At 42.1% G+C, this 7,249-nt stretch overlaps 1 protein-coding gene across 4 annotated transcripts in view; it reads right to left on the reverse strand.

Moving 5' to 3' along the window:
• Window positions 1-7,016, reverse strand: part of PTPRD (protein tyrosine phosphatase receptor type D) — a 386,895-nt gene extending 379,879 nt beyond the window's left edge. For all 4 annotated transcript variants that reach the window (XM_075526932.1, XM_075526931.1, XM_075526929.1 and 1 more), the window contains exon 1: window positions 6,582-7,016. The gene's annotated coding sequence lies outside the window, so the exon portion shown is untranslated. The remainder of the gene's footprint in view (window positions 1-6,581) is intronic.
• Between the last annotated feature and the right edge of the window lie 233 nt (window positions 7,017-7,249).

Raw genomic sequence — 7,249 nt, forward strand, 5'->3', positions numbered from 1 at the left:
TGCTTCTTACATGCAAAATATAGCTGTTTGCTTATTAATAAAAAATAGTCAAATTCCTACATGTATTAATACACAGTACACCTGTAAAGAGGATTTTAATAAAATGTAGCATAAGAGGTAAAGAAATTATGAACCTGACGTTCACAGCACTGAAAACCTAGGCAGGAAATCTCTGGTCCTACATTTATAAACTGCCTGTTAAAAAAAGACCTCCCTGCCTACAGTAAATTCCACAGGGGGAGAAAACCCCTTCCTTTAAGAAAAGTAAAAAGAAAAGAAAATTAAAAGTGTGATTCACCAAAGTTTAATTATGCAGATAAATTAATCATGTCTCTATGCGAGAAATCGTGACACACATCTGTCTCATAAACCCCTTCTTTCTGTAGCATAAAGGAGATGAAAGAAAGGTACAGAGTACCAAATATCCCTACATATTTGTGAATTTTAATAAGATCAATTTTATCTTTTTTTTTTTCAGAAAAATAAAGTAAAAAGCATTGTTCCTTAACTTTAATAAAGAACATGTGCTTCACTTTTACAAAGGTATACACAAATGAGAAGAGAAGAGAAGAGCAGAGAAGAGAAGAGAAGAGCAGAGAAGAGAAGAGCAGGGAAGAGAAGGGAAGAGAAAGGGAGAGAAAGGGAGAGAAAGGGAAAGAAAGGGAAAAGAAAAGAAAAAGAAAAAAGAAAGAAAAAAGAAAGAAAAAAGAAAGAAAAAAGAAAAGAAAAGAAAAGAAAAGAAAAGAAAAGAAAAGAAAAGAAAAGAAAAGAAAAGAAAAGAAAAGAAAAGAAAAGAAAAGAAAAGAAAAGAAAAGAAAAGAAAAGAAAAGAAAAGAAAAGAAAAGAAAAGAAAAGAAAAGAGAAAATAGAAATGGCAGTCTCTTTATTCCTCATACGCAAATTTCAGCTTTCTTTGAGAAAGCTTTATAAAAGAATACAGTCTACAGGCAGTTCAAAAACGCAGTTAAGAATTTTTTAATTCAATCAGCATTGTAAAGCAAGAATTACTGAGTTCAAACTTAGCAAACAATTATTTTCTAAAGGTCAGAAAGCCTATGACATCGTTACCAGAATGTATTCGAGTTTCCTCTCAGTGAGTCAAAGCAAGAAACAAAAAGACAGACTTTTGGGTAAAACCAGTAAATAAGCTAAGGTGAGACACTGAAATGGGATTGGGCAAATTTGCAAGAGAAATGTAGAACTATTTAAAAATTTAGGACCTAAGCCACATTCGTTTCAGTCAAGTTGGCACTGACTATATTCTTCATGAGAATCAGCCGATTCTGCCATCTAAAAAGCCAGATTTTACACACTACTTACTGAACTCTGACTTACGGATACATAATTTCCAGAACAGTAAAAACTGTAAAAGAAAGAGCAATGCACTTGCTTGTGTTACTCCATATACCACATTTGATATATTGCTTGGGGAAAAAATACGCATTATCTGACTACAACAATATGTGAGCAGTTCAGCTGGCACTAACCAGGACATCCATTTTGATTGTCTGCAAACAACAAATTAATTTGTGTACCAGTGGAGCGACTCCAATAATTGGAAGATTACTGAAAAACTCAAATAACTCCACTATGCTTAACTATGACGAAGCATAGCACAGGGCATGATAGTATATGAAGGCATGTCCTCTGGTATAAAAAATCAAAGTGCCTAAAATTCCATCATTTTCAGTTGGCTGAGAAGTAGGAGGTTTTCTGCACATTTTTTGTATTTGAAAGAACACACAGAATCCCCGGCAGATATTAGACACACAAGTATAAACAGGGGAGTTGATTTTTGCAAAAATCCCTCTCTGTTTTGGAACTCTACTGCAAGATCAATCACCTTTTTTTCTTTTTTTTTTTTTTTTTTTGTTACTGTGCTACTAAGCTTATGGAGAAGGCTGTCACAGCATGTAAGCATAAGACACTTAAAGCTGTAAGTCTTTTTATCTTAGGGAAGTATAGACTATGTATACCTGCTGATGTAGTTAAAAATAAGCTGATAAACAGAGTATTTAGTGTGAATTGTCGCTTTTATGAATGAATTGAAAGAACCTGAATAATAATAATGTTTTAAAAAGGAATGCTTTCAGTATTTATGTAATAGTTTATTCAATTTAACATAATTTTTTGAAAACAAACCATTAGTATTATTTTGTATCTATTTTCCCTGCATTTTAGCTATCCACTTCCTATAGGAAGACACGAACATGCAATGTTTTAATAAATATTATCAATCACCAACCAAAAGCCATCTGAGTTTATGAAAAGTAAGTTAAATTGTGCAATAGTAGACATACGGTTCTATCAACGCAGGGCAGCTTAGACAAGTGAAGTGAAGCTTGTTGGAAAGGAATTTACAGGCAAAGCACTCTCATGCAATCTTTTTCTACATCATCAGATTTCTCCAGTTGTACTGCAGCTTTCACCGTAGCAGACCACCAAGATAAGTAATGCTTCCTCTTTGCTCCTACTTGGTAAATCACTGATAGTATACAAAGGAGTATTTTTAAACACGGATTCTTGCTTTAGGCTGCCAAGTTGCCAGCGTACATTCATTAATTAGCTTCATTTAAGGCCTTTTCCAAAGAAAACAAGGATTAAGCAAATAAAGTAAACAACTCACAGAGCATGTGAAATTGAGAGTTTTCATAAAAATATTGTATATTGACTGTGTTATGCCAACTGTTTTTAAACAGAATTATAATGTAAGCAAGCTCCTGTTACAATAGACGGCATTATGTGACTCTTTGACACTGAACTTAAAACAGCAAACACCTATACCTTTTTCTCAACTTGTTAAAGAACAAAACGTTAAAAATTGCCATGATCTTATACAAAAATGAAACATAACGATTTGTAGACCTGTACTATATTACTCCTCTTGATATCCGAAGTGCAAATGAAGTGCCTGTCCTCTGCATTTTGGAGACACCGCCTTGGTTTACTGACACTCAGAAAGACTTACAGTTTTGAAGAGACGTCTATCATTTGAGAACACCTTTTAAAGCAGATTTCATTACATTTCATCACAACTTTACCTAAATGCACACACGCATATTTCAGAAAATTAAATCCAGTTAATATTTGCACAACTGTTGTTGATAATATGACAAAAAAGCTTCTTGCTGTAACTGGCCCAACACCACATGATATATAAAACTCCGCTGTCTTAAAGACAGCTTATTAAAAAATTAACATACTGTAGGGAAACTGCATTTTGATTGTATGACCTTACTGTGATTCAGCTTGAAAATCCTTTTAAATGAGAATTTTCAAAGAGCTTAGTAACGGAAGTTCATTTTGAAGGAAATCCAATATGCAAATATTTCAGCTGTGCTCTTTTACAAATTGTCTGCCTTGTCAGTTTGAAAAACTGAAAATCAACAATGGAACAGTATAAGTATACTTGACCTTACTGCTTAGTGTCTATCAAGAATGCTACGGCTGGTGGATTTTAAATTTTTGAAACTGACACTCAAAAATGTATAGTGCATCTTCAGCCCAGGTCCCATAAATGCTGACTACGCTCCAGCCAAAGCCTTGGAGCCACGCTCCCAAACTTACATAACACTTACAAAGCTAGTTTAAATACACCATCAATCTATGTCTGTTCCTGCCTTGAAGTAATCCTGTTCAGTTTATCTTTTAACCCTACACTTGCATGGAACAGTACCATTACTAATCTAATAGAAGAAACACACAGGCAACAAATCTGATTTTCTCAGCTTACAGAAAATATGAAATGCGAGGAGACGCTCAAATCTGACTTTGCCCAAAATTTGCACCTCCCGAGTCGGCATTCATCCCCAACTGCCATAGCAGTCAGGAGAGCAGGGAGGAAAGAACTATGTTGGACACTGCACAGGACTGGGGGAAATGGATGAAGTAGGGTAAAAAACCCCAAAATAATGCACAATTTGTATACACCTCCTAAGTAACTGCAGTCTCATTTATTAGTAAGGACAAATAACTGGCAACTTTGCTTTTGACATTAGGCACCTGTGTAAAAAATGTCTGGTGAAAGAGTGAGCATATGCCATGTACTGGTATTTGCTGTATGAGAGCAGTTTATACAGGCCCCTAGTGGCTCAGCACACACAGCAGCAGATGAAGGGGGATTCCTGCTCTTCAGCTGGTGTAGTTTTGGTCCCTGCATTATTCAAGCCTAGGAACGAAGGGCAATCTTAAAAATGGAAGGTGAATCGCTGACTAGACTTAAAGCACCTGTTATTTCCTTCTTTCGCACACCCCCAAGTCTGTTCCTGCAAACGCTAAGATTAAGCACCGATTTACTATCACCCGTTGAGTTCGCTGACAGTGCTGGTGTTTGAGTTACATAACTGTCACAGCAGAACACTTAATTCATATTATTCTTTAGCGCTCATTTTAAAAGTAGTATGACTGATGGGTCTAAAAGCAGGTCCTAAGACCCATTCCTGAAATCTAGAAATACCAAGATACCCTTTTCCTTTCCACACACCATTCCTGACAGCTTGCCATAGCACACACAAACCATAATGAATTTCTTAGTGCCTTCTTAGAGTAGAAGTCTTCTACTTAGGCAAAGCTTTCAGTGCTTTAAGTGGATACAGAAAAGCTATACATCATTTCTGCATTGAGAGAAATCTAAATATACTCCACCATATTACCACAAGTGACAAAACTAAAATTGGAAAGCTACTCCTGTAAAAAGTCTCTCATTAAATCCTTCTTCCTTTCTATGTAACACTCAGTGCCTTGAAAATCCCATGCCAGTACATTTACAGCTTTTAGCAATCTTGACTGGGCAAAATTTGACAGCTGAATTTATTAAACTGACCGGTTTGTCAATTTCACACATAAAAAAAGCAGTAATAGCAGATCTCATGAGACAGAATTTAAAGAACCTATCCAAAAATTGCCATCTAAAGTAAGATACAAGTACATAAGACTGTATTTAGGAAAGGGGAGAACCTTTTTTTTCTTCAGAGTTGCTCTGTTCAATAACAAGAATTGTAGGACCTTTGTGTGCTCCCAGCCCAGGAGAAAATGATGTCATTTACTATTCACTTTTACAGCAAGAAAAGAAAGTACTGACCATTATAACATTATAAACCGCTAGCAGATACCAGAGGAACGAAAAATATGGTACATATACATTTTTCCATCTCTGCATCAAAATTCCCGATAAATGTCCCGATATTACAGAAGTTGCTTGTGCCTGAAAAAAAAGCTATGTTGGAAGAGATCTCTGAAGGGCTGAGAAGACAATCATAACATCCCACATTAATCCTAAGTTTAAGACAATACAGGCTTCACCAAAAATATTCGTGTCTGCAAATAGGAAACTCCAAAGCAAATCAGCATCTACAGACTCATCTCCAATGCAATGCCGTCTCAGGCGACAAGTGAAGGAACACATAAAACCCTAACTATTCTGCATAAATAAAATGACTCTTCTATGTATGTTGAAACCGAGAATACGGACATGGTAAGCATGGTAAAGAAGCTGCCATCCTTCCACGAGGCAGTAACTGTACAAAGGCCAGGCAAAAGAATAAAATACGCATGACAGCAGTCTGGAGAAGTAACAAGGAGGAGCAGACACTCAAAAGCCATACATGCAACGGTGAGTGGTAATCGCTTACAAAGGAAATACTATAGTTCTGCCGGGGAGGGAGGGGAGAGAAAACAGGCAAAATACGGAATTCGGTGGAAGAAAACAACTGTTTTATTTGCCAGCCTGGGAGAGCCCGGTTGCAGCAGTGAGGAGTGCCTGCTCGCACGGGCAGACGGCGCAGAGGGAGCTGCTAAGTTTGCTGAACAAATTCAAGAGCCCCTTTGTAAGCGCTCGGAAAACTGAGTTTCCAGCCCGATGTGCTTCCTTTCAAGTGGTTTCAGGAGAGTAAACAAAGAAATTAAAGCCTAACCTGTGAAAAGCTTCGCATCTCCGTGCCTCCCCGCTCTGCCGAGAGAGAGGAAGAGGAGGAGGAGGAGGAGGCGGAGGAGGAGGAGGAGGAGGAGGAGGGAGCCCTCCTCGGACCGGCGCCGGGGGTCCCTGCCGGCCGCTCGCCCCCGCTCCAGCGGCAGGCGCCTCGCCTCTCACCGCTGCTACCTTCCCCCTTCTCCCCCCCCCGTTAGAATAAACACAATAATTAATATTAATAATTCGCTCGCCAAAGCACACAGCCAACGTGTAATTAGCGTAGCCCCCCCTGCCCGCCCGTGTACACTGGCATTCAGTGGAAACGTCGACTCCGATCCATCACTCGCCCTCACCCTGCCCCATCCCCCGTGCCCGCACCGCAGCTCCCCTCGCAGGCCTCGCCGCCAGGCTGAGACCCGGCGGAGAGGAGAGGGGAGCGGGCTGGCAACGGCCGGGGGGAGCCCCGGGGCATCCAGGGGCATGGCTGTGCGTGAGGCACATGTGTGCCGGGCTGCACACACGCACGCACACACACGCACGCACACACACACACACCCGCGCGCGCGCGCACACACAGGTCTTTATGCGCGCTCACACGCACAAACGCGCCGAAAGAGGCGGCAAAGACGGAGCGGCGGCGGGGAAAAAAATGGGTCAGGAGCGGGGCAGTTACCTGGTCATGCTGGCTCCCCCGGTCCCAGCAGTAGCCGCCGCCGCCTGCCCGCCCGCCGCCGCTTCCCGCGGCCGCCGCCACCTCCTCCCGCTGCTCCCGCTCGTCTCCGGGGCGGCCAATTTAATCCAAGCCCCGCAGCAGCAGCAGCAGAAGCAGCTACGAACGGAGCCCCCCCGCCGCTGCTGCCTGACGCTGGTGCGTGGCTCTTACAGTCCGGCGCCGCGGAGCGGGAGAGAGTCAACGAGAGTCCGAAAATCCAGCATCCAGAAGAGCCAGGTCCCCGCCTGCCTCCTCCTGCCAGCGCCACCTCTCCTCCGCTCTGCTCTGTTCCGCTCTGCTCTTCTTTTCTTCTTCTTCTCCTTCCTGCGGCGGCGGCTGCTGCTGCTGCTGCTGCTCCCGCTCCCGGGCGCGCTCTCTGTTCCCGAGCTGCTGCTCCGTTTCCCCTCCTCCTCCCCCTCCTCCCCCTCCTCCTCCTCCTCCTCCTCCCTCTCTCTCCTTCTTCCTTCCCCCTTCGCTCTCCCCCCCCCCCCCCCTTTTCTTTTCTTCCTTCGTGTCTTTTAGCCGATACTTTCGCTACAAATAGCAGCGAGGTCGCCCACCCGGGTTGCCCCCCCCCGCCCGAAAAAGTGCAGTGCAGACAAAAGAGAGGGAAGAAGGCACGGGGCGGG

This window comes from Mycteria americana, chromosome Z (assembly GCF_035582795.1).
Source record: "Mycteria americana isolate JAX WOST 10 ecotype Jacksonville Zoo and Gardens chromosome Z, USCA_MyAme_1.0, whole genome shotgun sequence".
Taxonomy (NCBI): domain Eukaryota; kingdom Metazoa; phylum Chordata; class Aves; order Ciconiiformes; family Ciconiidae; genus Mycteria; species Mycteria americana.